We start from the raw sequence: 12,631 nt of genomic DNA, 5'->3' as shown, positions 1-12,631 counted from the left end.
TGAACAGTTAAAAACCAAGGGCTCCAACTTAATTTTAAAAATCTATCCTCGTGTTTGTGCTTTGCAGAATCTTGATTTGTGGGGCTCTGTTGACAAAACTCCAACTTTTAATTGAATAAATTTAGATTCTGAAGTGGAGTGGAATGGTATCTAGAAGGCTTATAATCCACAGCATCTAGATTTGGCAAAATATTAAAAAGAATCGTAAATAGATACAACTTAATTTGATCAGATTTATTTTATACCAACATTTGTTAAAGAAATGTACTTTGGGGTCAGAGGTGGGCAAAATGGGTCAAAAGTTACAAATTTCTGATTATAAAATGTCATGGGGATATAATGTATAGCATGGTGACTTTAGTTAGTAATGATGAATTGTATATTTAAAAGTTGCTGAGCATAGATCATCCCACAAAAAATGTGTAACTGTGTTGATGACTGTTTAGATTTATTGTGATCTTTCCACAATATATACAAATGTTGAATCATTATGTTGTACACTTGAAACTAACTTGTTAAATGTCAATTTTATCTCAATTTAAAAAAAGAAAAAAAGAAATGTACTCTGATCTAAGAAAAGAGATAGTACCTATAAATATACCTGATCTGAGTTACTGACACATTTCAATGTAGAAAAAATTAGAATTGTGAATGCCTTCTATTTAGCAGAACTTGTTCTCAGTTTACCAACTATTTTAACATCTGTAGAAAGAGTATTTTCACAACTAAAAATAATGTGGTCTATATAGAAATCATTTTAAGTTGTAAACACTTTAAAATTTATTAATCATATATACAACTTTGCAGAAAATTGCAGGCAACTTCATGAAATAATTAAAGCCTTTAGGAGTATAATAAAAATACATTCCTCAACATATTTCAGTAAGAAAAATATGACCAAGTAACAAGTTAATGTATACAAACATGTACCAAGAATGTTTTTATTTTTACTCTTTGGATAATCCATGTGAATACATTTTTTTCCCTTTTTTTCTTTCATATACATGCATACTGGCTACTTTTAAAGCATTTTACTTTTGAAGGTATCTTTGGAATAGAACTATTTTATAAGTTTACCAATACAATAAATTCAGTTTGTCCACTAAAAATACATATTGGAAAGTTTATATAATTTAAACTTATTTTTGTGTCTGTTTTCACTTTCGAAAGTGTATAGATTTGGGAGATAAATGATTAGTTTAGTTACAGTGTTTCTAATTTTCTATATAAGTCCTGGGGCATTGGGTGCCTACTGACCTCTTTGTTAGTCACATGGATTTTTATCTCTGTTGATTTATTTGAGAATCATTGATGACCTGCCAGCTTCATGATTGCACTTGGGGTTTAACTTCCTCCAACCAGCTAATACTACTCATTCTCAGTGTCTGGCACAGTTTGCTGAATGGTTCGTTTATCCTGTCTGAAGTCATCCTGCTTTCTGATGCTAAGCTTCTTTAGGTTCCTTCTCTTTTCTCTTTTCTTTCTGACTCCCGTTGCACTCTCACATTTAATTCTCACCTTATTTTTTCTGGCTTGTATTTCTTATCTTAACCTTTCTCTCCTGTTGGTGGTGGTGTTTAGTCACTAAGTTGTGTGTGACTCTTCTGCGACGCTATGGACTGTAGCTCACTAGGCTCCTGTGTCCATAGGATTCTCCAGGCAAGAATATTAGAGTGGGTGCCATTTTCTTCTCCAGGGGATCTTCCTGACCCAGGGACTGAACCCACATCTCCTGTGGCTCCTGAATTGGCAGGCAAATTCTTTATCATTGAGCCACCTAGGAAGCCCTTTTTCCCTCTTGCTTGCCCCATAATCCCAACTTTGGCACTGTTAAATTGGATGTTTCCTGAGGCTAATTTTTGCTTTCTGTTGTTTTACAGAGAAGGCAGGAGTTACATTTCAAGATGCAGTATTCATTTTTGTGAAGGAGGGTATGCTTCTGAAGTCTCTGCCGCGAATCCAGGTTTCGTGGAGAGGGGAGGGACTTCCATTCTGGAGCACTTCCATTCCCCCAGCACTGCATGAATTACTTAGGAGTTAGGCCCATTGTTCTTGGGCTTCCCAGGTAGCTCAGTGGTAAAGAACCCCTTTGCCAATGCAGGAGACATAAGAGACGCAGGTTTGATCCCTGGGTCAGGAAGATCCCCTGGAAGGAAATGGCAATCCACTCCAGTATTCTTCCCTGGAGAATCCCATGAACAGAGGAGCCTGGAGGGCTACAGTCCATAGAGTCTCAAAAAGTCGGACATGACTGTAGCGACTGAGCAGGCACGCATGCAAGGACCTTAGAAATGTCCTGAGGCTGGAGAAATATTCTCACATCAAGAAGCTAATCCAGTTGTTTATTTTTCTTTTTCTGTGCCCCGCCCCCTCCCAGCACGTATGGTGTAGGGGTTTTATGTGAGGGAGCTCGGCACACTGACCTGCATCCATACTGTTTGTGCTGTTACCCTGGACACTGGGAGACAACCACTTCTTTCACAACCAACTCACCTGCTGAGCAATGGGCTGGCTGAGGGCCTGACTTGCTCCTCCTTGTTCTGGGAGCCCCAGGCAGCATTTCCTCCCTCTGCCAGTCAGCCGTGGTGCTGGTCAGGATCACTGAAGGAACTTAGAGGGCAGACTTGCGGACACAGCAGGGGAAGGAGAGGGTGGGAGCAATTGAGAGAGTAGCATTGAAATATATACATTACAACATGTAACGCAGATAGCTAATGGGAAGCTGCTATATAACACAGGGAGCTCAGCCTGGTGCTCTGTGACAACCTAGAGGAGAGGATGGGGGTGGGCTGGGAGGGAGGTTCAAGACAGAGGGGACATGTGTATACCTATGGCTGATTCAGAAACCAACACAATGTGCTAAGCTGCTTCAGTCATGTCTGACTTTTTGCAACCTCATGGACTGTAGGCCACCAGGTTCCTCTGTCTGTGGGATTCTCCAGGGATTGAACCCGAGTCTCTTAAGTCTCCTGCACTGGCAGGCAGGTTCTTTACCACTAGCACCACCTTTAACTTTCTATTGTGAAGCAATTATCCTCTAATTAAACATAAATTTAAAAACAAAAGGACCACTGAAGGAATTTCTATCCTTCTCTGGGCCCATAGAATGAAAGAGTATCCAACAAAACAGTTAGTTCATTGGAAATGGGGGCGATACTGCCTCTGCCCTGAGCCCAGAGGAGCAGGTAGGCATGCTCTTCATGCTGCAGAGGTTGTGCGGGGATATCCCCAGGCTGTGGACACCACCATCAGTCAGGTTGGCACTTTCAAACACCACTTGCCTCTCACAGTGTTTCTCCATCAGTATTAACCAGTGCCTTGTGGAGAGGGAACCTGGAGTACAAGTACCATTACTTCCACAGAGTGATCGGTAAGAGGAGAACTTGTAAGGCATTTTGGCTCCAGGCGGTGGGTGGAAGCAGGGATCTTCTAGGCAATGGAGAACCCCGCTGGTCACAGCTTGGTTCCTATGCCATCTTCTCGGCTGGAACTCCCAAGTGGAGGCCAGAGGGTGTGAGCAGACACAGCGCATCCCCCAGGAGGGAACCCTCCACTCCTGGGGTGGGGTGCAGCTCAGAGCACCTGGAATTTCTAGACGGCTTGTTTTGGGTGGGGTCAGACTCCCCAGACATTTTTACTTTAGTGCCTGTATTAGCAGAAGACCCATGAAGATGTGCCACGGGGGTCTCCAACCAAAGAGCCAGTGTTCTGTCAAGGCTCGTGTTTTGTGTGTGTCTGTTTTCTATTTCATTAAAATTTACTTTTAGCAATCTCAAATTCAGAATTTAAAAAGCACAGTGCAAAGAACACTTTTTTTTTTCTCCTGAACTATTTAAAAGTCGATTGCTTATGTATTTTTTTCCCAAAGTAACCTATATCTTACTAATATTTTTTGACTATGACAACCAATGTAATAAACATTTAACAACAGTATTTCTGTTTTTGATGGTGAGTACCCAAAAAAAGTTTTTATATTATTTTTTCTTGGAAATTTTAATTTTATTTTTTCAATTTTATTGTGATATAATGGACATAGAGCATTGTATTATTTAAGTTGTACAACACAGTGATTTGCTAGATATTACGAAGTGATCAAAGTTTAACCTCTATCATCTCACCTGGTTACAATTTTTTTTCCTGTGACGAGAGCTTTACAGATCTGTTCTCTTACCTATGTACTTTATTCTATGAAAATACCACCTCAATAATAGTGTTGACTTCTGAAAAAGGGACTGAGATTGAAGGGAAGTGGGGGGATGGTTATATTTTTAAAGGAATAGATTTGCTACTGAGTCCAAGCTTATAAGGTCACCGCAAGACAGGTCAATAAACTGAAAAGTGAGTTGTTGGGGCAAGGAATAGCTAGTGAGTTTATGTAGAATGCCAGCAGACCAAGAAGAAGGTGAGCTTGTGTACAAAAGAGCATCTTGCCTAAGTCAGAATTCAGGCTTCTTTTATACTAAAAAGGGAGGGAGTAAAGTCAAATATTTCCTGATTCCGGTCAGCCTCCAGAGAGAATGTGTTAATTTCTTCCTTACTGCAGTCCTTCCCCAAGAAGGCGATGGCACCCCACTCCAGTACTCTTGCCTGGCAAATCCCATGGATGGAGGACCCTGGTAGGCTGCAGTCCATGGGGTCGAGAAGAGTCAGACACGACTGAGCGACTTCACTCTCACTTTCATGCATTGGAGAAGGAAATGGCAACCCACTCCAGTGTTCTTGCCTGGAGAATCCCAGGGACTGGGGAGCCTGGTGGGCTGCCGTCAAAGGGGTCACACAGAGTCGGACACGACTGAAGTGACTTAGCAGCAGCAGCAGCAATCCTTCCCAGGTGGGCTTGATCAGGATGTTTCCTGTGTGCTAAACAAAGGTATTTTAGCTTAACATTCATTGCCTGGGAGGCAGGGTTCCCAGAGATGCGCTATTATGTATAATTTAAGCTTATAGGCAACATCCATTTAGTGATTAACTTGTAATAGACTACAAAGGTTCTTCCCTATTACAATTTCCGTATTGTTTGATGCTTTTTACCATGAGAATAAATGCATGAATTGCTGGTTTATTTTCAAAGTAAATGGAAAGGCAAAAATAATAATAAAAATTTTAAGAGTAAGTTGCTGGCATGATGCCCTCCACGTAAAGAGTTCCCCTATAACTCCCTCAACAGAGTCATCCGATCAGGAAACTAACATGGACACATGACTGCCATATATCTGTTCATTCCACTCAAGTTTCTCCAATTGTCCGAGGAGTATCTTTATCTCAAAGGATCTAGCTCTCCTCCCCACTGGGTTACTGTGTCTCTGCCCTCTTATCCTGCAGGGATGCCTGTGTTGCTTTGCCAGCTCAGACTGCTTTGAGACTAAGCTGGTTAAGAAGAAAAAGGAAGGGAAGGAAAGAAGAAATATATGTGTGTATATATATATTATATACATATATCTCCTAGGACAGCAAGGAGATCAAACCGTTCAATCCTATTGGAAGGACTGATGCTGAAGCTGAAGCTCTAATACTTTGGCCACCTGACATGAAGGGCCGACTCATTGGAAAAGACCCTGATGCTGGGGAAGAGTCAAGGCAGGAGCAGAAGGGGATAGCAGACGATGAGATGATTGGATGGCCTTACCAGCTTAGTGGACATGAGTCTGAGCAGACTCCGAGAGATCGTGAAGGACAGGGAAGCCTGGCGTGCTGCAGTCCATGGGGTCTCAAAAAGTCAGATACGACCTACCAACTAAACAACAGCTATATATATGTATACATATATATGTATATATATATTTATATCTATCTATCTGTACAATTCATTGCTGTTTTTGTACTCCCCCTCCAAAGAGAGCTTCAGGATTTAACTGAAATATTCGATCGCAAAGAGTCAGGCTAAGCGATCAAATAACAACAGAAAGAACTACTCACAACGTTGTTTGGAGTGGTGGAAGAGCCGAGGCACCTTAATCACTGACACCGTCTAAGGTTCGCTCTGGTTAGTACAGCTATTATCTTAATGTAAAGAAGTCACCCCGGCTGGAGGGCCCAGGAAGATGTGTGGATTTAGCCTGTGGCTTCTGGTAGCCCCTTGCACACAGTCCTAGGCATCTGGGGGTGTGTTTTTCCCTTTTCAAAGGCCACCCATGGCTTTCTGCCCCTCCTCTCTTCTGGCTGAAGGAGCGGGGAATAAGCAGTCAGAGCAGCTGGGCATCCCTTCTCCTCCTGCTTCCTCCTCCATCTCCACCTCTCCCCACATCCCGAGGAGGAAGAAAGGAGCAGATAGGGGAAATGAAACAGGACTAGGCTCAGCGCCTTCACGGCAGCACCCAGCTCCCAATGGCAGCCAAGGTCCCCGGGGAGACGAGATGACACACACACACACACACACACACACACACACACACACAACTTTGGCTTTGTCTTGGTTTCTTTATGTGTGACAATGTGGGCAGGGCCCTGAGGCTGGGACCCCTCCCCTGGAAGGGTGGGTCCTCCAGACGCCAGGGGAAAACTCCATCCCGCTTTCCAGTCTGCTTCTAAACTGGCCACCCGCTCAGTCTACACGGTCTCTGTGGGCTTTTTCACGACAAGTCGAGTCCCCAGGTCTTTTGGGGATGTGGGGTTTGTGTGAGAGGCTGGGGAGCCTGCTTGTCTGATGAGGTCACTGTTCCTTGAGTTATTACCTTGCTGTACTTGGCCTGAGTGAGCGGCAAGAATGCCTTGGAACAGTGTTTGTTTGTGAAACATCGAATCCCTGCCTAGTTACGCCCAAGCCGGCCAGGGGCCAGCTTGCCTCCGGACCCCGATCCTTCATATCTCTTCGGTATTGAGTTCTAGGGACCCGTGTCTGTTCCCTGCCTTGGAGCAAAAGGGCTGGAGCCCAGAGGAGGCAGGTGGGGCAGGGGTCAGCATTTCTCCTCGGGGCCTGTGGGCTCCTGGGCCCATATGCTTTGTAGGTTCTATCTGAGGGGTCATTTTGTTGGTAGGGAATGTTGGCAGGAGGCCAGGGCAGCATTTGGCAGTGAGCGGGCAGAGCCGTTTGAATTCTCAGTGAAGGCAAAGGAGTGGTCAGTGCCTCCACTTCCTGCCTGGGAGCCACGGCCGTTGGCCGGCACTAGCCTGGCCAGACAAGCGGCCACCTCGGGCTGTAGACACCGGCCCCACCCGACCCAAGGCAGGGTGGGGGTCGGGGTGGAGGGGAGGGAGCAGGTAGCCAGGGGCCCCCGCCAGCCGGAGCCTGCCAGCTGCTGACAGGCCTGGCCCTGGAGTCTGGCTGCAGGCTCTGAAAACGCTTCTATTCTGGGCCTCTGACAAGCTCCTCAGCCCTCCCTCCTGTCTTGAGCTTCCTGAGTCACTTCTCCCCACTCTCAGCTCTGCCTCTTTCTCAATGGAGTGGATTATCACCATACCATATGGTAGAAAAGCAGTTTCCAATTCATAAAGTCCTTTTATGCACCAGCTCTCTTCTGAACTTTCATCCGTCTGTGAGGGCCACCGGGCAGGTAATTAAATGCACGTGTCCCAGATGAGGGATAATGGAAGCTCAGAGAAATGTAAGCACCTTGACCAACTGGGCACACGTAACACACACAACACACAACATACATATACATGCAGATGCACTGCAAATCAGCATGGGGCTGGGTCTGGAATCAGACTTCCTGCCAGGAGCCTGGCGCTCATCCCCTCCCCTAGGTGACCGTGGCATACCAGACATGGGCAAGTGGGGCCCTGTGGGACTGTGGTGACAGCTTCCTTTCCTCTTCATAGAGGACGTTTGCTTTTCTGGCATATTGAACTTTGAATCCAAGGGATTTAAAACACTGGTGGTGATAAGCAGAACTCTAGACAAAGTAGAGAAAGTAGCCTGAATTTGCTTCCTCTTTCTGGGCTCCTTTCTTCCCTTCTTTCCTCAGCATCTCACCTTCTCCTTATCTCCTGACCCCCAAGAAACGCTCTTTTCTATTCCTTCCTTCACATACTTTAGGCGCAAGTGGCTGATACAGTTGAAAGCGTTCTTCCTCCAGATGGTCACCCACCTGACACATAATTGTGGTCTACGCCTCAGCTTATAAGACAGCCACATCCAAATGCATCGTTTCTAGGAAGAAGACACAAGCACACGTTTTTGACATCTGGCATTGCCTGGGTGAAGGACCCAAGAGAGGATCAGGGCTGGCCCTGACGCTGCGTCGGCCCTGTAGCCCATGCACCCTAGTGCTGGGCGTTACCTCCAGCAGCTGGTCCAGGGGGTGGCCTGCCAGGGGCCCAGGGAGGGGCTGAGCAACCAGGTCTGGGTGGATGAGTGCTTCAGGGAGCTCTGGGCACTGATCTTTACCATGTGTGGGAGCACTGCCACGCTATCCCATGTGCACCACCATACCGCTGCATATTGGCTGCGTATTCACGTCCACATTTCGTTGCATCTTTTCCAGGACATTTGGAGGAAGATATCACGTTTTCTCTTTAACTCCTGTGGAAACTGAATCTCCCTGAGGTTCAACAGTTTCTCAAGCTTTCACAGCCAGTGAGCATTTCTGGCATTTGGAGATATCCCTCCCGAGCATTGGATTACCTGAGATGAGAGGCCTTTCCTGGGATAAAGGAGCTTGGAGCCCTGGGTGGACAGAGGACACTGGGAGGGCTCAGGCTTCATTAGAGGTCAAGGAGCAGGGGGAGGGAAGTAGGGGAAAGAAAGACAAAGTGGGGGGTGAGCATTTATGCAGGTTGGGAAGATGGCCGGGGCAGGGTGGGCGGACACTGAGAAACCGGGAACAAGCTGCTGTCACAGTTTTACTGTGGCAGGAACTAGTCCTGATGGAAACAGCAACCATTCCCATTGTTTGCTTTGCCTCTTGCCCTCTATCTGAACATGGTCGCCCAGAGAATGAGATCCCTTGGAGTGCTGGCTGCGGCCTTTGATTTCAGAAATAGCTGTGTCTTGTTCATCAGGGGCTGCCAGTTCATCCCGAGCTCTGTGATGCCTGTGAGCCAAAGCTGGCTGGTATTGAGTGGGGGCTCTCCCTCAAGAACTCTGGGGCCCAGATAATCAGAGAGTAAGAAATTCAACCTGCTCTTCTGTAGCTGGAGTCCAAAACGTGGGTCAGCACTTGCCCAGAATTCCAGGTAGCCTTTCCTCCCGAGGGCTGGATTGCCACTTAGGCCCGTAGACAAAACCCTGGCTGTTTGCCTCCAGGGGAGAAGGGAGTTTAGCCTCATGGAAACCTGTGTTCGTAGGGGCTGGCCCAGGGCTCTGAGGTTTCCCAGAGAACAGAGGGAGGGCCTGGGGTGCAGTGGCCCGAGCCTCCACACTTGTCTCCATGCAGACCCAGAAAGGGGTTGGACCAGGTGGGCATAGGCCCAGCTGCCCTGTCAGTGATGGAGTCCCACGTCAGTCCTTCTTCAAGTCAGTTCCCTTCCCTCGGCAGCACACACCCCTCCCAACCTTACACGCTCTCTCCCAACAAAGGACATTCCTAGTGTCATGTGGGTTGGAAAAGCATTTCCAGACATGAGGGCAGAATGAGGGAAGAACAGTTTTGGTAGAGCGCGGAGACGCTAGTAGAACAGGGGGCCTGCTCAAGAAGAGTCCACGCATTTCAAGGGCTGCTGCTGCTGCTAAATCACTTCACTTGTGTCCAACTCTTTGCGACCCCATGGACTGTAGCCCTCCAGGCTCCTCTGTCCATGGGATTCTCCAGGGAAGAATACTGGGGTGGGTTGCCATGCCATCATCCAGGGGATCTTCCCAACCCAGGGATCAAACCCGTGTCTCTTATGTCTCCTGCATTGGCAGGCAAGCTCTTTACTACCAGTGCCACCTGGGAAGCAAGGGCTAGTGGCCAATTTTTATAGCCTCAAGACAAAGGAAATTCCTGCTGGAAGGGTGGCATTAGGTGATGGGTGTTTTTACCTAATGTGGGGTCAGGGAGCTGGCCTGTTTAGGTCAGGGGGGATCATGGCAACGGTTGCTATGGGGCTTAGTCAGCTCTGGAGATGACTGGGGGGCAGGGCCCTGCATCTGTGGCCTTGGTACTAGGCCGTACACCTGTGATCTTGGCCGAGGGCTCCACACGCAGATGTGAGTCTTGTTCCACATCCAAAGTGACCTCCCCCTCCACTGTATTTTTCCAGGCATGTGGCCTGGTCTGCAGTATGAACTCTCTCTCCCCCTGTACCGTGGCCATGCCTTCACCACAAACCTCTCTTTTAAGAGGCTGATGTTCTTAAAAGAAAGAGAAAACTAAAATGCTATCCTAAGCCCTAGGAGAGTTCTTTTCATCTGTGCTTTTCCGTGCGTGTCCGAGGTCTCTGCCAACTTAGAGACAGCATGTCTCATGATTCCTTTTCCAATCAGACTTTGGCTGTGGCTGCCTTTCCTACCCACTGCCCATCTGCCTGCTCTAGGGGCCGGGTGGGGGAGGGGCTGCCACAGAGAGCACACAAGTAAGAACCGAAGTATGTGACTGGACTTGGTCCTAACTAAGGCTATTTTATTACCCTAAATGTCTTGGAATCCCTGTTGCCTCTGGCTCCAGAGGTCTCCAGGCTCCAGCATTCCTGGACAGCCATCTGGAGCCAGGCTGGGCGTTCTCCGGCAAGTGGCAGTGACGTGACTCAAGGGGGCGGTCTCCAGGAAGGCCCCCAGGAGGTGGGCACAGAGCGATGGCCACTGGGCCCCCTGGGGTTTGTGGTGGGGACTGGCGGCAGCATTTCAGCGAGGCGAGTGAACCCTGAGAGCCCAGGTCAGGCCAGGCCAGGGCTGGGCAGAAATGAGCCTGGTGCTGACTGCTGGGCAGGGCTGTAATATTAAAACCAGACATTGTCTCTGGATGGAAAGAGCATGCTGGGTCCTTTCTTGCAATCCTTTTCATTTAGGTAAAGGAGCAATGAGGTCCAAATACATAAATCTTTCCTTTTGTGAAAGCCCACTCCCATCCAGTGAAGAAGCCCCAGGCATACTTTTGTGGGCATTTATTAATGTCACAAACAAAGTACACTTTATTTTTATTTGAATTGGCCAATGAAAATGTTCTACACAAGGCAAACACTTCATGAAATTTTTAAATGAAAAATAAATAAGCTCCATCCTACATACATCTCCAGCTGCCACATATACATAGAGGACATCAGTTGTAAAGTAAATAAGTTAAATAGTTGTAGGAAGTCTGACAGGTCCAGTGTGAATCACCTGTTCCCTCCCTATCTTTGTTCCGGGCCCCTTCATCTGTTCACTGTAAGAATAGTACACAGTCCACTGTGGCCCTTACTGAAAGAGCCCTTGATGTCCACATCTCCAAGTTATGTTCTGTTGGGAGGACTGGGTGTTCAGTCTAAAACAACAGTTGAAGAGCAGAGGTCAGCAAAGTGAAAGCCCAGGCCTCTTTCGCCATGTCGTCTTACATTTCACCTGGAGATATGGAAGCAGGTAATTCCCAGAGCAAAAAGCAACACGTGCCCATGAAACAGCTGCATGTGAATAACTGTTGTGTCTGAGACCAGTGATGTTGACAAAAGTTTCCATTGTGCTAAGAAATGGCAATTTCCAACCTGGTCTCAGACTAAATTTCACCATGGAGTCGCTAGTTTTGTTAAATGAGTTGGGTTGGTTTAAGCTTCTGAATTAGAAAACAAACCTTCTGGAAGCAGACTTGAGGCCACAGATGACAAATAGACAAGGCACATCCCATTAATCAGCTCCACAGGCAGACATTACCAATTGATCACTACATTCCTTCATCTCAGATTGCAGCCCCACACAGCACTCCACGCAGCCTGTGCCAGTCATTAGCATTTGAGATGAAGTTTATTTACTATTCTTGAATCTTCTCTATGTTCTGAATATTCTGTAGAAAGGAGTAGGTACAGCATAGGCATTGAACCCGTGATGCCAGCTATGGGTTGGGTGCCTTCAGACTTGTCATTTAACTGCTTTAAAGCTGTGTCCACTAGATGGGGAAGGCCACCTACTCAGAGTTGATAGGAAGATTGGGATAATGTATGTGAAGTGCTCAGAATCGCACCTAGCACACAGTAGGCATATAATAAATGGTAGCTGTCATAATCATGTTATTGTTTTAAGGCTATTGACATTGATAATAGAACTGATGATTTTCCATTAAAAGAAGGAAAGCATGATATTATATATTAGGTTGAACCCTATGAAATTGATAATTATTTTCAACCTACCAAAACAAGAATATCTTCTTGTTCAGTGTTACACATAATGATGCGTTTCATTTATATCATGTACTTGTTCTAACTTTGTCAAATTGCTTCCTTCAAAGACTGCCACCAGAGACATATTCTTAAATCAGCTGCTAAAATAAGCAAAGCAATCAGTCTAGTACAGAGGATGAGGACCTGTATTTAGTATCTGGTATCTAGTTCCATACCCTGTTAAGGCCTCAGCTTTCCCATCTGTAGACTGGGAATACTTGTGCTTTCTTTAACAGGAATTTTGTGAATGTAAGAGGTGATGGATGGGAGAACACTTTTAAAATCTAAAATAATCATACCCAAGCAACGTGTTATTAATTCCACTAGACTGTGCCATTTCAGAAAAGATTAGCATTCAAAATTTTAAATCATGTTTTTCTATAGAAAAATCACATGTAAAAGAATAGAGAATTCATGCAATCAT

The sequence above is a fragment of the Budorcas taxicolor genome, chromosome 14, assembly GCF_023091745.1.
Source record: "Budorcas taxicolor isolate Tak-1 chromosome 14, Takin1.1, whole genome shotgun sequence".
In the NCBI taxonomy this organism is placed as follows: Eukaryota; Metazoa; Chordata; class Mammalia; order Artiodactyla; family Bovidae; genus Budorcas; species Budorcas taxicolor.
This window is presented reverse-complemented; position numbering follows the sequence as displayed.